The 18,167-nt window shown below is 46.2% G+C and overlaps 1 protein-coding gene across 1 annotated transcript in view; it reads right to left on the bottom strand.

Moving 5' to 3' along the window:
• The window catches only part of TLN2 (talin 2), a 438,134-nt gene extending 420,171 nt beyond the window's left edge, over positions 1-17,963 (bottom strand). Inside the window, exon 1 of the mRNA XM_082844286.1 lies at positions 17,909-17,963. The gene's annotated coding sequence lies outside the window, so the exon portion shown is untranslated. The remainder of the gene's footprint in view (positions 1-17,908) is intronic.
• Between the last annotated feature and the right edge of the window lie 204 nt (positions 17,964-18,167).

Here is an 18,167-nt window from a genome sequence, read left to right as displayed (position 1 = left end):
CTGGACAAGCCACTTGGCCTCTCAGTACCTTAGTTTCTCCATCAGCATGATGGTTTAATTCATCCCCCAAACCTTTGTGAACTCCCACCATGTACTAGATGTGGCACTAAGATAAAGATGATCAAGAAGAATGGGTGGGAGGTCAATCCCGTCCCTCAGAGCCCTGTGCCACCTCCACTCCCCCCACCCCACTAAGCACCAACCTAGATAAAGCACACAGAATGCTTTTCAAACATGTATGGAACAGAGATGGACCTAGGAGAGTCATTTGCATCACAAACGAAATCTTTAATTCGAAAACTAATTCACGAAAAGAACGGCTAAAGCGACAAGTTCCCCTGACACATTTTTTGAGTCAGGTTCATTTAAGTATTATTATGTACAGTAAATTTCACCCTTTTTAAGTGTATAGTTCTATCCATTTTGACAAACACATGCAGTTCCTGCTGCAGTGTTAAAAAAAAATAGATTATTTATCTCTAACTTTTCAAGAATACATTATATAAAGTGATGAGGGCACGTATGGCCCAAAGACACAAAATTAATCTTAGCTCTTCTTTCTAAAAGTGAAGGTCCTCATTCTGCCAGAAGGAAGAACCTAGAAGTAAAAATCTTGTCAGGGGCGGGGTGGTAGGGTGGGGTGGGATCAATTTGCAGATACATCTGCAAGGCAAGGAGCAGAGAGTACCAAGATCTATTGGTCTGAATTTCCTTTACTAATTGGAGAGTCCCTCCCCTCAACCCCACACGCTCTCATGTGAAAGCATTTACCAATTTTTTTAAATATACAGACAGAGCCCAAGAACACAAACCTATTTCTACCAAAGGTCATCCTTAACCACTTGCACAGTTTAAAACCACAAAGCTGGGCTTCCCTGGTGGCGCAGTGGCTGAGTGTCCGCCTGCCAGTGCAGGGGACACGGGTTCGTGCCCGGTCTGGGAAGATCCCACATGCCGCGGAGCGGCTGGGCCCGTGAGCCATGGCCGCTGAGCCTGCGCGTCCGGAGCCTGTGCTCCGCAACGGGAGAGCCACAACAGTGAGAGGCCCGCATACCGCAAAAAAAAAAACCCACAAAGCCTCCTTGAATTAATTCCAAAAATCTCTAATAAATGTCACATTACTATCAATGCTCCAAAGGAATTTACTTGGACAAGGAACATAACTTTTTGTTGTAAGATGTATCTTAAAATGAATTGCATGAGCTTATGTACAAAACGGAGGGGGATGATTGTTCAAAGAGAACTCTAACAATCTGTTAAAATTACATCCCTGATGCAGAACAAGGTCCTAGTAACTTCAGACTACAAACAGCATTACAAGCCGGAAAATGGCAACAAATGCCAAGGTTGATTGTTTGTAAACATAGATTGTTTTTAACCTTACTATGTAGCTAGCTTCTGGTAAAAAGCACAACCGTTTTCCAAGCCCTAGCTCAGTGGCACTCAAACTTCAGTATACCTAACAATCTTCTGATTATGAAAACTCCCTATTCTTGGACCCCACACAGACATACCAAATTAGAATATCTGGGGACTGGGCAGCTAGAGTATTTAACCTTATTCCTGGGTAATTCTGAGAGTACTGACCTAAGGACCACACTCTAGGAAATGCAACCCGCACTAAGAGAGCATGTGTTTTGTTATATAGGCACTAAAATAAAACCGAGTTGGGACTTCCCTGGTGGTCCAGCGGTTAAGACTGCGTGCTCCCAGTGCAGTGGGCCCGGGTTCGATCCCTGGTCAGTGAACTAGACTCCGCATACCGCAAATAAAAATATCCCACGCGCCACAAAGAAGACCCAGCGCACCCAAATAAATAATTTAAACAAATAAATATTTTTTAAAATAAAAATAAAGTCGACTTGGTGAAGTAACTTGGACACTGACCCTGAGTATGGGTTATAATCTATAGGCTAATGGCCAAGATTTAGAAATGTTGTCATTATTCAGAGAGATTATCATTGTACTATCAACAAATGAAGTACACAGTGACAATCTTTTATCAATATTCACTCGCCAGTTCTAAATGTGGTCCCCAGACCAGCAGCTCAGAATTCTTGAGCCCCACCTGAGAAAGAAAATCTCTGGGGGTGGAGCCTAGGAATCCCGGTTTCAAAAGCTTCTCTAGGTGATTCTTTTGCACTGGGCATGCGCCATCACATTTTAGTTCACGCAAATACATTTTATAACCATAAATACTTAACAGTCACCATTTTTTCTTGTCTTGTCCTCTTGCCAATTCTGTTTTTGCTTTGATAAAGCATGCAATGTTTGTCATCACATGGCCTCAACTTATCTCCCACCTGTTCCCCACTGTGGTGCAAGGTGCATCTGTACAGCACAGAAAGTTCAAGACAGATTTATTTTTCATTAGCTGAGTGACACTGAGCACAGCCTGGCAGCTGACCCTCCCCATCAGTTTGGTGGCAGGGGTACCATCTAAGAAGGTGATCCCCTTGGGCTCAAAGCACCCCAATTCCAGTGAGCACCTTCCCAGGATGCCTCCTAGGGCCTCCCATGCAAGCCACCAACAGAAAATTAAATGGGAACCTGGCAGTATTGGTGGGTTCTCCTGCAAAAAATATTATGTCCATGGTAGACTGCATTCATTCTCACATGTTGGAGTGCATCACACTCTCCAGAGGAAATGATAAAAATACAGATTCCTTGGTTGTAACCTCAGCTTCTAGTTCGGTAGTATTCCAGAAAGTCTCCTAAATCTGTATTTTTAACGAGTCTCCCAGGAGATTCTTATGCATATCAAGACTTGAGAAATCACCAGTGTTATGGGAGAAACCTAGGATACAGAGGAGAAAATCTGAGCTTGAATCAAACTTAGCCAGTATTTAGTGTGTAAACCTTGATACACATCAATTTCCTCAAAGCAGAAATAATACCTGCCTGCCATGATCATTATGATGGCTAAAAATAGAGACAAGACCTTAGGAAAATGTAAAGTCCCAGGTGTAGGTCAGTGAAACTCGGCAGGTGCAGAATTCCGCCACTATAATGGACGAGGGTCCCTTAGCCTAAAGAGGTAACTTCAGTAACAAGCATTCCATGTCACATGCTGATTCTGAGAAACAAGTCAATTTGACAATCTATGTTATGCCTTGAATCGCGTCCCCTCAAAAAAGAAATGTTGGGGACTTCCCTGGCAGTCCAGTGGTTAAGACCCTGCACTTCCACTGCAGGGGGCACGGGTTCGATCCCTGGTTGGGGAACTAAGATCCCACATGCCGCGTGGCATGCCCCCCGCAAAAAAAAGAAAGAAATGTTGGAGTCCTAACTTCCCAGTCTCTCAGAATGTGACCTTATTTGGAAATAGGGTTTTTACAGAGGTAACCAAGTTAAAATGAAGACATTACGGTGGGCCCTCACTTATCTATTGTGACTGGTGTCCTTATAAAAAGGGGAAATTTGGACACAGAACCAGACCTGCCTAGGGAGAAGATGGCCATCGACAATCCAAGGAGAGAGGTCTGGAACAGGTGTTTCCTCACAGCTCTCAGTAGGAACCAACTCTTGCCAACACCTTGATCTCGAACTTCCAGCTTCCAGAACTGAGGCAGTAAAATTCTGCTGTTTAAGCCACCAGCCTGTGGTAAAGTGATGCTCAATCTGTCAGGTTCCAATTCAGGAGCAAAGTGCCCCTCTCTGACTCCTTCTGTGAGGGACATTTGGCCACCTGATGCTTCTCAGATTCCACAGTGCTTGTTCTCATATCTTCATCAGTTATGTTCATAAAACTGCACATACCCTATTTGTCAGGTCCAACAGAGAGCCAGCTCTGGGGGGACAGGGCATCACTACTGGCTCTGCTGTGCAGTCTGGAGCCTGTAGCAACTGTCACAAACTCAGAGCTCTAACATATCTGCAAGTTCACCAGCAAAAGCCAGCAAGTGGTTTTTCATTCTTATAAAATTGTGCAAACCTGCCCTGCACAGCCAATCACTCTCCCTTTTCCTCTGTCAGGGCAGCACCCATGGCTAGCTTCTCACTTCCAGCTGGTCTGAGAGCTGGCAGGTCACCCTCAACATGCAGGTACCAAGAGGCAGGTAATCAAGAGCACCCATAAAAACTCTCAGGAGATGATTCTCTCCAACTGAGTTCAGCTTTCATTCTTGCCTAAGTAGCTCAAAACACACTAGGGAAATGCCCCCAAAGAAAATATAAAGCCATTCCAAGATGCATTAAAACTGTAACCCTGCAAGGTCTTACTCAGTAACCAGAGGGAGTGTGGGAGAGAGAGGGGCAGACCGGCCTGGTTGAAATGATTGTCCAGCATCAGGAAGGAGCCGTGTCTCTCCAGAGTGCAAGGCCGGCAAGTATCTCCCCTGCTGGGCAACTGTCCCCAGTGCCCTGGCTGATTTTACCTCCTACACACCCTTCCTGGGTGACTTCTCCTAGGAGCCTCCCTAGGGAATTTTAAAAAAACAGTGTCCAGGGCTTCCCTGGTGGTGCAGTGGTTGAGAGTCCCCCTGCCGATGCAGGGGACACGGGTTCGTGCCCCGGTTTGGGAAGATCCCACGTGCCGCGGAGCAGCTGGGCCCATGAGCCATGGCCGCTGAGACTGCGCGTCCAGAGCCTGTGCTCTGCAACGGGAGAGGCCGCAACAGTGAGAGGCCCGCGTACCGCAAAAAAAAAACAGTGACCAGGTCCCGCTCTCAGAGATTCCAAATCAGGGGGTGGTTTGGGAACCAACACAATCAGCAGGTTGAAGGAGCTTCCCTGGTGGTTCTGATGCACACCCAGAGCCTAGAATCACAGTCATGAATTAAAGTCGGGGTCCACCCAGACATCCCAGGAAAAGAAGAGAGCGCCCAGTGGTGGTCAGGAGAGTGGGACTCCAGTGCCAGCTTTGCCAAGTGGCTCCAGTCAGTCTCATCCTTCTGGGACTCAGTTCCTTCCCTGTCAAAGGGAGAGGCTGACCTAGAACCATTCAGGCTCCCTTTTTAAAGAAATAAAACACTGATGATAAAAATAAACATGTCCCACAAAGACATCTACTCTTTCTTCCTGGATGTACTAGGCCCGATGGCTTCGTGGCTGCATGTCAGGCTGCCCGTGGCTGACATCTTACCCAGAGGGAGAGCTCCTTTAACTCCGAGGGAAGGGCCCAGGAGTGACAGGTGCTGAGCCCAATGGAGAGCCCTTTAAGGAGAAAATTAAGCCTCTTAAAGTGCCCTCAATGTAACCTCTCAAACCCAGGAATAATCTACACTCCCCTTGGAAGATGTGCCACACATGATCTCAGGCCACACTCGGGAAATTATCTCCACTGACATCAAACTAGGTCCCGGACACGGACGCCAAGTAATTCAATGGGCAGTCCTGAAGCATGCAAACAGAAAGAGAAGGGAGCGGTCTTGATTTAAATACACGAAGTCTGGAGCCTGGGAGCTTGCGAGAGTAGTTCAGAGGGCAGCAAGGCACACTTCACCCATCTGCAGGAATTCACTCAGCCAGGGCCTCAAACATCGCGTGAGGAAAAGGAGACATCTCTCTGTGCGGTCAAGTGGACCCTGGGGACAAGTGATGCACCAACAATTCACCAGAACATTGAGGTCAGTGATAAACACTTAAGACAAGTGAACTTAACGTCTTCAAGCCAGCAGCGAGTTACCAAGCAGACTGTTTAAGAGCCCCTCTTCAGAGATAAAAGCGAGAGGCAGCCATTTGTCTCTGTCTAGCTGTCCTCAGCAGGTGCTTTCCACCACTCAACAAGTATGTAACAAGGACAGGATTCATTCATTCAGTGCTTGAACCCCTAACTCTCAGCACATGACCTAAGAAACACTGCCCCCAAGGGACAACACTTTTCCGCCTCAACACTGCTCTCTTCCTTAGCTCCAATCTGGAAAACAATGACTTTACCTCGTGGAAGGCTAACTCTATAACCATCAAGTTTTCTTCATCAATTACTCACATTAAAATATTTTGTTGAATGAACCTATCTATGAAACAGAATCAGACTCACAGAGAACAGACTTGTGGTAGCCAAGGGGAGGGATGGATTGGGAGTTTGGGATTAGCAGATGCAAACTAGTATATATGGGAAGGATAAACAACACGGCCCTACTATATAGCACCGGGAACTATATTCAATATCCTGTGATAAACTATAATAGAAAAGAATATGAAAAAGAATGTATGTATATGATAAATGAATCACTTTGCTGTACAGCAGAAATTAACACGACATTGTAAAGCAACTATGCTTCAATTAAACAAAAATTTTGTTGATTATCTATCATGTGCCAGACGTTGTTTTAGACACTTGGGGACACAAATCCAAAGGATGTTTTCTCTCATGAGCTTACATTCTAGTGCTATGAGACAGACAATAAATGAATCATGTATGTAACACAGGCAGACCTCATGTTACTGCACCTCACTTTATCGTGCTTTGCAGATACCACTGTTTTTACAAATTGAACGTCTGTGGCAACGCTGTGCCAAGCAAGTCTAACAGGACCACTTTTCTATCAGCATTTGCTCATTTCCTGTCTCTGTGTCACATTTTGGTAATTCTCACAATATTTCAAACTTTTTCAATATTATTATATTTGTTATGGTGATGTGTGATCAATGATCTTTGATGTGACACCTGTAATTGTTTTGGGGGCACCACAAACTGCACCCATATAAGATGACGAACTTAATCAATAAATGCTTGTGTTCTGACTGCTACACTAACCTGCAGCTCTCCGTCTCTTTCCCTCCCCTCCAGCTTCCCGGTTCCCTGAGACACAATACTGAAATTAGGCCAATTAATAACCCTACAAAGGCCTCTAAGTGTCCAAGTGAAAGGAAGGGTCACACATCTCTCACTTTAAATCAGAAGCTAGAAATGATTAAGGTTAGTGAGGAAGGCATGTCAGACAGGCCAAAAGCTAGGTCTCTCGTGCCAAACAGCCAAGCTGTGTATGAATGCAAAGGGAAAGTTCTTAAAGAAAATTGAAAGTACTACTTCAGTGAACACACAAATGATACAAAAGGGAAACAGCTTTATTGCTGATACAGAGAAAGTTTTGTCAGTCTGGATAGAAAAGCAAACCAGCCACAACATTCCCTTCAGCTAAAGCCTAATCCAAAGAAAGGCCCTAAGTCTCCTCAATTCTAGGAAGGCTGAAAGAGGTGAGGAAGCTGCAGAAGAAAAGTGTGAAGCTAGCAGAGGTTGGTTAGTGAGGCTTAAGGAAAGAAGCCGTCTCCACAACAGAAAAGTGCAAGGCAAAGCAACAAGTGCTGATGTATTGCGTTGGCCAAAAAGTTCATTCGGGTTTTTCTCTAACATCTTGTGGAAAAATCCAAACGACCTTTTTGGCCAACCCACAGAACCTGCAGCAAGTTATCCAGATCTAGCTAAGATCATTAATGAAGGAGGCTACACCAAACAACAGATTTTCAATGTAGATAAAACAGCCTTATACCGCAAGAAGATGTCATCTAAGACTTTCATAGCTGGAGAGGAGAAGTCAATGACGGCTTCAAAGGACAGGCTGACTCTCTTGTTAGGGGCTAATGCAGCTGCTGACTTTAAATTGAAGCCAGTGCTCATTTATCATTCTGAAAATCCTAGGGTCCTTAAGAATTATGCTCAATCTACTCTGCCTGTGCTCTGTAAATGGAGCAACAAAGCCTGGATGACAGCATATCCAGTTTACAACATGGCTTACTGAATATTTTAAGCCCACTGTTGAGACCTACTACTCAGAAAAAAAGATTTCTTTCCAAATATTACTGCTCATTGACGAGGCACCTGGTCACCCAAGAGCTCTGATGGAGACATACAACAAGATGAATATTTTCCATGCCTGCTAACACAACATCCATTCTGCAGCCCATGGATCAAGGAGTCATTTCAACTTTCAGGTTTTATTCTTTAAGAAATGCATTTTGTAAGTCTGTAGCTGCCATAGACAGTGACTCCTCTGACAGATCGGGGCAAAGCAAATTGAAAACCTTCCAGAAAGGATTCACCAGTCTAGATACCATTAAGAACACTTATGATTCACGGTAAGACGTCAAAATAACAACATTAACAGGAATTTGGAAGACATTGATTCCAACCCTCATGGATGACTTTGAGGGGTTCAAGATTTCAGTGGAGGAAGTAACTGCAGATGTGGTAGAAAGATTAAGAGGACTAGAATTAGAAGTGGAGCCTGAAGATGTTACTGAATTGTTGCAATCTCATGAGAAAACCTGAATGAGGAATTGCTTCTTACACATGAGCAAAGAAGGTGGTTTCTTGAGATGGCATGTATTCCCAGTGAAGATGCTGTGAAGATTACTGAAATGACAACAAAGGATTTAGAATATCACATAAACTTAGCTGATAAAGCAGCTGCAGGGTTTGAGAGAACTGGCTCCAATTTTGAAACAAGTTCTACTGTGGGTAAAATGCTATCAAACAGCACTGCGTGCGACAGTGAAATTGTTCGTGAAAGGAAGAGTCAATCAATGCGGCAAGCTTCATCGCTGTCTTATTTTAAGATGTGGCCACAAGCACCCCAACCTTCAGCCACCAGCTCCCAAACTGGTCAGCAGCCAACAACATAGAGGCAAAACCCTCCACCAACAAAAAGATCATGACTCTCTGAAGACTCAGAGGACGGTTACCACTTTTTTGCAATAAAGTATTTTTTAATTAAGGTATGTACATTGTTTTTTTAGATGTAATGCTATTGCACACTTTTAATAGACTACAGTACAGTGTAAATATACACTGGAAAACAAAAAATACGTAAGACTCTATTTTGATATTCACTTTATTGCCGTGGTCTGGAACGGAAGCTACAATATCTCCCAAGTATGCCTGTATCAGGGAATAATAACTGATATGAAAACAAAGAAGAGGCTGAGAGCAGGGGCTGGGGGATGCCAGGGAGACCTCTAAGGAGGTGATACTGGAGCAGACTCCTAAGTCAAGTGAAGTGTGAGAGAACAGCCCCCTCCTTCAGAAGCCAGGACGGGGAGATCCAGCAGCAGAACAGGAGCTGGAACGGCCAGAGTGCAGGAGGAGAACCAGGTTAGGATTGCAGTGCAGAAGCCAAGTGAAGACAGCCAAAGAGAGAGCTGGCTAACTGCTGCTGAGAGGCTGCAGGCGATGACAACTAAGAGTTGGCCATTAAGTATCACTGGCACCTGAAGAAGCATGGTTTTGGTGAAGAGGGGGTGGGGGGTGGGCAAGAAGCCAAACTGGGGTGGGTTCAAGACAGAATGAGAGGGGAAAGCGGGCAAAACGTATGACAGTTCTTTTAGAAGGTACTTACTCCAAGGGAGAATGAGGAATTGGGAGAACAGCCGACTAGGATAGTGGGTTGAGAGTGTTTTGTGGTTGCTGCTTTCTCCCTTAAGATGAGAGATACTAGAGCATGTTTCTCATGGAGATGATCCATCAGAGGGAGAAAACTAATGATGCAGAAGGGAAAGGAGATTCGTGCATGAGTGAGAGCCTTGCATGCCAACAGGGAACGGGCTCCAGTTCACATGTGGTTCCAGTGCTGTGTGGTTACGGTGCAGGGAGGCTAGCAGATTTAGCACGAGGAGATGATGAAACTAGTTCCTAATTGCTTCTTTTTTCTCCGTGAAATAAGCCAAGTCCTCAGCTGAGAGTGGGGTGGGGACAGAAACATAGTGGGCTGGGCAGTGTCCAGAGTCCGCCTTGAGGTTTATGGTCATAAATCAAAAGCAAGACGATGCAGATGGCTGGTTTTCTCCAGCCAGGTTCATCAGCCTGAGGCAGGAGCACAGTGGGCAGAGGGTGGGGTTTTCCCAGGAAAGTAAGATGAAGGGAGAAATGGTCAAAGAGGTTGAGGGTGTATGGAAGCACCTGGGGGTCGGGGTGGAGGGGAGAGTGGTAGGAGGTAATAAGTATGATGGACAATGAAGTGGAAGGGTCACCAGGTCAGAGGCCCATGTAGGGTGCAGGATAGGTGGAACAGGGTAATAACAGGAATAAGGTGAAAGAGAAAAGGTGAGGGTCAGACTGGAATGCTTGTCAAGATTTTGGTGGAGGTACAGTTACTGGTAATGATAAGGTCCACAACTGTGGTGCAAGTTTAGTGGGTAATAAAATCAACTTAGTGGGTCATGACCAGCAATTTTTTTTTAATGACACAGAATAAAAAGTATGCAACTACATTATACCTAGTAATGGGTAAACATTGTTTCATGAAACTTGTTTCAGTTGTATGTGTATTTGCATTGGGTCTCACATAAGATGTATTTCTCCTATGGATCGGGGTTAAAAAAAACTCCCAGGACACCAGGGCAAGGTTTCTCTACCACGGCACTGCTTACATTTTAGCCCACGGGATTCTCCGTGGTCAGGGCTCTCTGGTGCATCGTAGGACGTTTAGCAGCATCCCAGGCCTCCCCTCACTGGACGCCCGTAGCACCCCCTAGACATTGCCAAATAGCCTCTGGGTGGCAAAACTGCTGAGAACCAGCAGCCTAGAAATAACCATGGGAGGGACGGCTGAAGTAGCAAGAGGAAAAGATAACTAAAAGAGAGTTGGTCAAAGGACTGAACTGGGGGGGGACAATCTATATAGATGTCCAAGTTACCAAAAATGTTGATGGGAGGAGGGACTGTGAGCCAGATGAACAAGATCTTCCAAGAATAAGGCAAAATAACTACGGAAGCCCGGGCGCCTAGAGCCCGCGCTCCACAACAAGAGAAGCCACTGCAATGAGAAGCCCGCGCACAGAAACGAAGAGCAGCTCCCACTCGCCGCAACTAGAGAAAGCCCGCGGGCAGCAACGAAGACCCAACGCAGCCAAAAATAAATAAATTTAATTAATTAATCTAAAAAAAAAAAAAGAATGAGGGAAAGTGACCCAGAGGGCTGTAGCTGAATGTTCTCTACCCCAGCTACGCATTAGAATTACCTGGAAAACTCACCCACCAATGCCCTGGCCCCACCCAGACCAACCAAATCAGAATCCCCAGGTGACCCCAATGTGAAGCCAGGGTGGAGACGCCTACAGAAGATGCCCACTCTCTAAGGCCCAGCTGAAGTATGACCTCCTTCCTGAAAATTTCCTTCCTATTTCACTTCTTTTCATACACCCCACTCAGCACAACGAATCTTGCTTTGCTTATAACATACATGTGAAATCATCAGAAAAGAAGAAAAGCACTAAAATTAAGCAGCTAAAAACAGAACAAGTGTTTCTCTGCTGAAGAATTTTAGAATTAGGAGATCCGCTAGTGGGGAATCTTTCAGGGAAACTTCTTGAGCTTCAGGTCAGCCACTCCTCTGGAGGGCATCCAGACAAGTGAGGGTCCCCGGGCACAGCCCAGCACTTATGTGTCACTGATAAGCATTGTTAGAAATATGTCCCCTCTGGAGACACCGTAATAAACACTTGTTGAAATTAATGACTACTGTACTTCATCCCCACCCCACCCCAAATGCACCAATGAGTAGATTACAACAATTTAAGCACCTTTTATTATCTGATCACCATTTTCTTCACAATACCCTTCACATGTAGGCAACTTTTTATTAAAAGCAATCAGTGACATCAAATCTTGAATATGTATATATGTATGATGAAAAACAAAAAGACAGGACCCAGAGACTAATAGTCCTCTCTGCTTTCCCATGAGAAACCATTATAGAATACTTAAAATATCCCTGAACTCTGACGTTCACTGTTGATTAACCACACACAACCATGTACGAAACATCACTACATCCCCAAACACCTACAAAAGATACAGAAAAAAGTTAAGTAAAATAACTCAAATATTTCTTTTTCCCAGCTTGGTGAAACTGATAAAACTGAGTTAACTTGCCTTGATTGGCACCCTAACTTTCATCCATGAAAGGGCAGAGCACCGGCTAGACAAGAACACAAGAGCTGCAAAACAGAGGAAGCTGTTCCTCTACACCAGTGGTTTGCAAAGTGTGGTCCAGCACCAGCGAGATCAGCATCACCTGGGAACTTGGTAAAAATGCAAATTATCAGTCCCCACCTAAGACTAACAGAATATGAAACTGTGGCCTAACAAAGTGGGTTTTAACAAGTCCTCCAGGTGACTCTGAGGCATTCTCTCCTGGAAACCACTGAATCTAAACCATGGTTTTCAAATTTGCAGCACAGCCCCGGCTTCCAGGGGGTTGAGATTCGGAGCCTCCCACTAGCATTCACAGAATCACGTGGTATGTACTTTTTAAAATGTGAACAGAGATTCCACTGCTTTTGAAAGTTTCATTTTTTTGTAGTGACTGCCAAGAACTGAAATACTATCAAGTTTCAAAAATCACATCAAGGGGCAGGACTGAAAATGGTACACAGGGAGAGCAATCAGCTAAGCTAGTGTGGAAGGAGACCAGGGTTCAAATGCCAGCAGAGTCATTTAGCAGCAACTTTCTGGGGCTCAGGAAAACCAAGTTTGAGGAGATGCTGCTCCTCTCTAAGAAGCCTCTTCAGTTGGCCAGAAGACCCCACCTTCAGAATGGGATCAGAAAAAGTCAAGGGAAAGGAGACTGCTTGCTAAGAGCTTTCATGACTGCTTGTTGTCACTCTCCTGGGAGACAGAGGTAAATAGCTCTTCCAGAAGCCATGGCTTACCCTGAAGGAATTTACTTAAACTTGGGAAATCTCAGAATTTTAGAAGATAACTAACTGAAAGTTTCCAAAGAGACAAGAGATTGCTACAGAAGGCATCAGAGAAAACATGGTATTTCCCAAATTTGTTTCTAAAATGGTTCCAGACAAATTTCCTATTCATTAACCAAATAACACTTTAAAGAGTTTTCATACAGAAAAGCCTGCAAGTTTGAGCCAGTAAACCATTCAAGGTGTATAAGGGGCAAGTTATCCACCCCTCTGCCCCAATGCTAATTTTAAACAATATTAAATTTTATGTATCCTTCCGTATCTTTCTCCAAGGTCATACACCTACTAGGGCTTCTTTTTTAAATCGGAAATAGGGTCATACTCTTGATGCATATGATACTCAGCAACTCGATTTTATTTACATGTAATGTATCACAGACATCCTTCACAAAACAATCCATAGTAGCTGTACCCTATTTCATTCATCCTACTGATGGACATTCATGGTGCTCCTACTTTATTTACCGTAGTAATCCTGCAATAAACATCCTCACACACAGATCCCTACATGCTGATGTTTTTACTTCTGTAAGAAAGGATTCCAAATATGCAACTGCTGGTTCATATGGCATACACGTTCCAAATTTTCACCAAAACTGTCTGCTTTCCCTAAAGGCTGCACCAGTTCATACTCCCCACAAGAGTCTGAGGGTTGCCCCCAACCCACCTAATGGAGGATGTTACCAATCTTTACAACATGAATTAATTGAACAGAAAACTAATATCTCTTTGTTTTTTAATTTGCATTTCCCTGACCATTATGTACATTGAGGATCTTTTCACATGTTTATGATCATTTGTACCTCTTATCTTAGGAATTGCCTGTTCACATCCTTTGTGTATCTTTGATCATGCTGGACTGTTCAAGTACTGTTTAATCTCACACTAATCCCCTCTCGCCCCCGGAATCTATGAGATGTGTCAAGTATAAAAGAATAGCACCCTCTAGGAACTCAGTATGTGGGGTGAGGCCAGGGGATGATTTCTTAGCTTGAAGTACATGGTAAGCCCTCAAAAACAATTTCTGAATAAGTGAGTAGCAGGCTTAGAGAATTCTGTTTGTTAAGAGTGCAGCTAAAAGAGTAAAAAGGAAACACAAATATTCACTACTTGTTCTGCATATTCAGAACAGCATCACTTTGGCTGAAATTAAATTGTTGGTTAAGGGAGAAACAAAACCATGGTCTTGGCACTGACTCTGACAATGCACCTTGAAACGGGTGGCAAAAGAGCCCAGTCTTAATTCATAGCTCTGGGTGGTACATAAACAAAGGCTCTCAAAACCAAGCGACACCTGCCACTAAGCCACAGGCTGTTCGTTTGGTCAATGGACAGGAGAAGCCTACCTTAAACATTTTGTTCTTTTCTTGTTTTTTGTCTCCAACGCCATCCAAGATTTTTTAGCCTTTCAAAATCTCCTGCTTATTGGGGAAGGGGAGTGAGGAGGGCCTGCAGGGGGGTTTGACAGAGTTCAGATTCCTTAACTCTTTTAACTTTAGGCAAAACATCTGGTTATACCCAGCATTTATCCCCATTATTTGCAATAGTTCTGTTTGGCTTATGTCTTAACTAGTCTCCTTATTAAATATAAAAGTAATAGGATTAAAAACTTCTGGGGGAAAGTACTGTAATTAAAAAGGCACCAGTTGGGTATGGTAAGCTGTAATTCTGGTCCTGCTTATTAAGTTTTCCTCCTTGGCTTTAATTTTTTTTTGTATCCATAAAAATAACTTTGAATTATTTAACTCTTTTTTAGTACTTCCTGTATTGGCTAAACACCACCCCAAATCTCCAAGAAAACATTATAACTCAAAAGTTCTGGAGTAGTAATGTCACAGAACACAAGTTTTAGATACTGTCCCAAGAGTCAGGCATGCCACACACACTACAACACACACACACACACACACACACACACACACACACACACACACACAGCCTGGTAACTTGACAGGCAACTCTCCAAAATGAATAGGCATTTTCTCACCTCCTGAAGTTACAAAATCTTCTTAATAGGAAAGAAATTGCAGGAACTTTGATCAAGCCATGAGGTTATAATAAGAATCTGGCAAGAGGCAACAAAGCACAATTTATAACACTTTGTTAAGAGAGGCATAAAAAAAAAAATAAATATTGAGGTAGTATACTTGGGAATGAAAACTGAAGGGTTTGTAATAAAACTTCTCTTTTTTAAATCTCTTATTTTAGCATTATTGAGAAAACTCCTTTAAGATTTTTATTATGTAATGTTTAGCACATGCACAAAAATGTGACACATATATATAAAGCACAATCCTAAGATGAATAAATACATCTTTAGATTTTCTTTTTTCCTGAGCATAGTTGGTAAAGATTTAAATTGTTCATCACCTGTAACCATCCTTAACTGTTCTTCGGAACAAATGATCTGCTGGGAGCCAGGAGTGGAGGAATGGGGGAATCAGTATAATTTTGAGCTATAAAAGAAACTGGGCTAAAGCAAAAAATAACACACACACACACACACATACCTACCCCTATTTCTAAAACCTGACTTTGCTTAAAAATACTCTAGGGAACAGTGTTTGAAAAACCCTGAACAAGTAGATTTAACAGTAAGTGAGTTCAAGACCCATATAAATAAACCTTTGCCTAGAAAGAATTTCCCCAATAACTAATTGAACAGGATCATTTTAAAAGTGCACCTTCCCTTTGGAGGTAGAAGCACAACATCAATGCCAAAAACAGAAACTCTAATAACTCTCTAGTATCTCCTTGATGACCTGAGTGGGTACAAAGGCAGAGAGAAACCAGTGACTTCCCCGATCTGAGGAGCCCTGTGTTTCTGGGATTCAAGGTACCACTTCTAAGACTGGGAACTTTACAAAAGGGATGGAGGCTTTCAGCAACTGATTTGATTCTCTCCTAAATTAATTATGCTAATTCCAGATAAATGTATCTTAGGCTCAGGGTGTTCTCCACAATTCTAGGGCTCAGTGAAAACAAAATTAGCATTCGTGCAGGTATCCCTCCTCTCTCAAGGCCATTTGTCTTGTCACACCACCGCACCTCCAGGGTTTTTGCATGGATAACCCAAATCAGCCAACAAGGAAGATAAAATCTTGGAAACCCAATGGCTGACATTCCCACTAGAGGCATTTATTGAAGTGGACAGACGCAAGAGCAGCCTAATCCCTGACAACAAAGGGCGCATCTCCGAGATGAAAGCCTCCCCCCATCCCCTACATCCCCTCTGTGATCCCCTGAAGCCTCTCCAATGACAAAGCCCCAAAGTGCTGACATGACCTCAATAGTATGGCATCATTTCTCTCGCCAAGGAGAACGGCTGGCACGTTCCTGCCAGCGAACTATAGGTCAGCCAATACGCCCTTCCCCTGACCCTTCGCAAAGCAGAGATTACAATCTATTTCAAAAGTAGATTCCCCAGTGTCCACTCCTGAGGAGTCGCCAACTCCAAGCTCTGGAGGAGGGAGGATAGCGCGCAACCTGAAGAATGCCACAACTCAGCACCCCGGGTACTATCAGAAGCCAAAGTAAGTGGTACTAAGACCACCAGGCTGCTTGTAATTTATTACATTTGGGGGGGTACAATTCTCCGGAACATCACCCCTACTCTCCTGTCTTTAACTGTGTCTTGCACAACGCCAACACTTCAGCTCATTCCTCTCTCACCGTCTGGAAATTGCCAGAGGTTAGTTTTCACCACGAGACAGGGACTGTGAATCAATCTCCTTTCCCCAGGTCACCTGGGCTCTTCACGGGCAGCAAAAATCCAAGTTTCCCCACGCGTCACCTGAAGCCCTAACTTCTGGAACCCCCCCCCCCAACCTCGCCCCACGAGCTGGCACCGCGGCGAGAGACGAGCACGCAGCCGCTGGCGCTGCGGCCGCAGCCAGGGAGGCGAGAGGAGGCTCGGACTGGTGTTCCGCCCCGGAACCCCCGCAAGCCAGGCCGTCGGCCCCGACGCGAAAACCGGGCGCCTCCTCTCCGCGGGGAGTGAGATCCCGCGTTCTGCGGAGCGCCCAGGCGGATCCCGGCGCCGGCAAAACGCTCCGCACCGGTGCCCGGCCGGGGGACGCGGCCAAGCGCACGGCTCCCGCGGAGCGTCCAGGCAGCCGCGGCGGCAGAAGAGGGGCGTGTTTCTTGCGCCTCGGGGCCCGACCGCCGCGTCTCGGCTGGACCGGGGAAGGAGGCGAGCCGAGCGTTCAGTCCCAGACGGCGGCTCTCGGCCCTCAACCCCGGCGGGCCGGCCTGGCGACGCGCTGCAGCCCGCGCGCCCTTGCGGGGACAGGCGCGGTGCGCGCCCTGCGGGGCCGCCTCAGTGCCGGCCTGGGCGCGCAAACTTTCCGAGAGAAAACCGCTCCAGCCTCTCCAGCGGGGGCGCCGCGCTCTCCCCCGGGCCCACCAACTGTTCGCCCCCTCCCCTCCGTAGCCAAGACCCACTGAAAATATGGCGCCCTCGAACGTCGCTCCTCGGTCCCCTCAGGGAATCCCGAAATGCCCGTCTCCAGGACCCCCGGCTCCCGGTGGGCGCGAAATTTCAGCTCCTGGGGCCGAGAAAGGAGAGGGCGCCCCTGGTCCAGCGCGAGGCCAGCGGCACTGAATCCCAATCCTCCCCTAGCTCTAGGTCCCTGAGCGGCCAGCAGTTTGCTAGTGGCGAGATTGCCAAGTAAAGGGGAATCGTGGAATCTGCAGGTCTGAGAGTCCGGGACTGGCAAAGGAGCTCCGCACCGGCCGGCTGTCTTTGCCTGGAGCCCGGCCGGAGACTTGTTTGCAAAGTGGCGCTGGAGTCGGGGCGACCAGTGCTGGAATGAAGCCGCTCCGCCTGCGCCAACTCTCCTGGCGCGGGGACCCGGCCGGGGCCGAGGGGACACTCCATGCAGGCGGGGCCGCTTTTCAAAGCCCAGTTACCGGAAACCCAGCGGGAGCCCCGCAGGGGACCGGCTGCCCACGGCTAGGAATCCGCTCTCGGGCGCCGGCTGAGAGGCTGTTTGCAAACCGCGGCGCCCGGGTCCAGTGCAGTGAAACATACATGTGCGATAGACAGGTGCATTAATTTAATTTTATTTTTATTTTCTGCAAATAGCCCTCCTAGAACATCAAATCTGGGAGCTTTGCGGGGTTTTTTGCATCACTCAAGAGATGCAAAAGGAAGGGGAAAACCACCCACATTTTCCTTCTGTAGAGGGGAGGGAAAAGACACGAGAAATTCATGCAACGTGCATGCAGCTGGAGGAAGAGGAAAACCCGAGTGAGTCGTGAGCCTTACCGGCGGATGCATTTACTGTCTCACTGCAGAGCGCCTGCACCGGAGTGCAGCCGGCGACCCCCCGCGCGCCCGGCGACCGCTCCGCTCCCTCAGCCGCCTCAGCCGCTGCCGCCGCCGCTGGCTCCAGGCGCGGAACAAGAGCCGAGGGCGAGCGCGAGCGCACGGCCCGGGCGCGCCGGGAGGGCAGGAAGCGCGTCATCACTCGGGGACGGCGCGGCCCCGCGCGGCTCCGGTCCGGCGATGGTGCAGCGCGGCAGCC

Source organism: Leucopleurus acutus, assembly GCF_964270905.1.
Source record: "Leucopleurus acutus genome assembly, chromosome: 1".
Lineage (NCBI taxonomy): Eukaryota > Metazoa > Chordata > Mammalia > Artiodactyla > Delphinidae > Leucopleurus > Leucopleurus acutus.
This window is presented reverse-complemented; position numbering and strand designations above follow the sequence as displayed.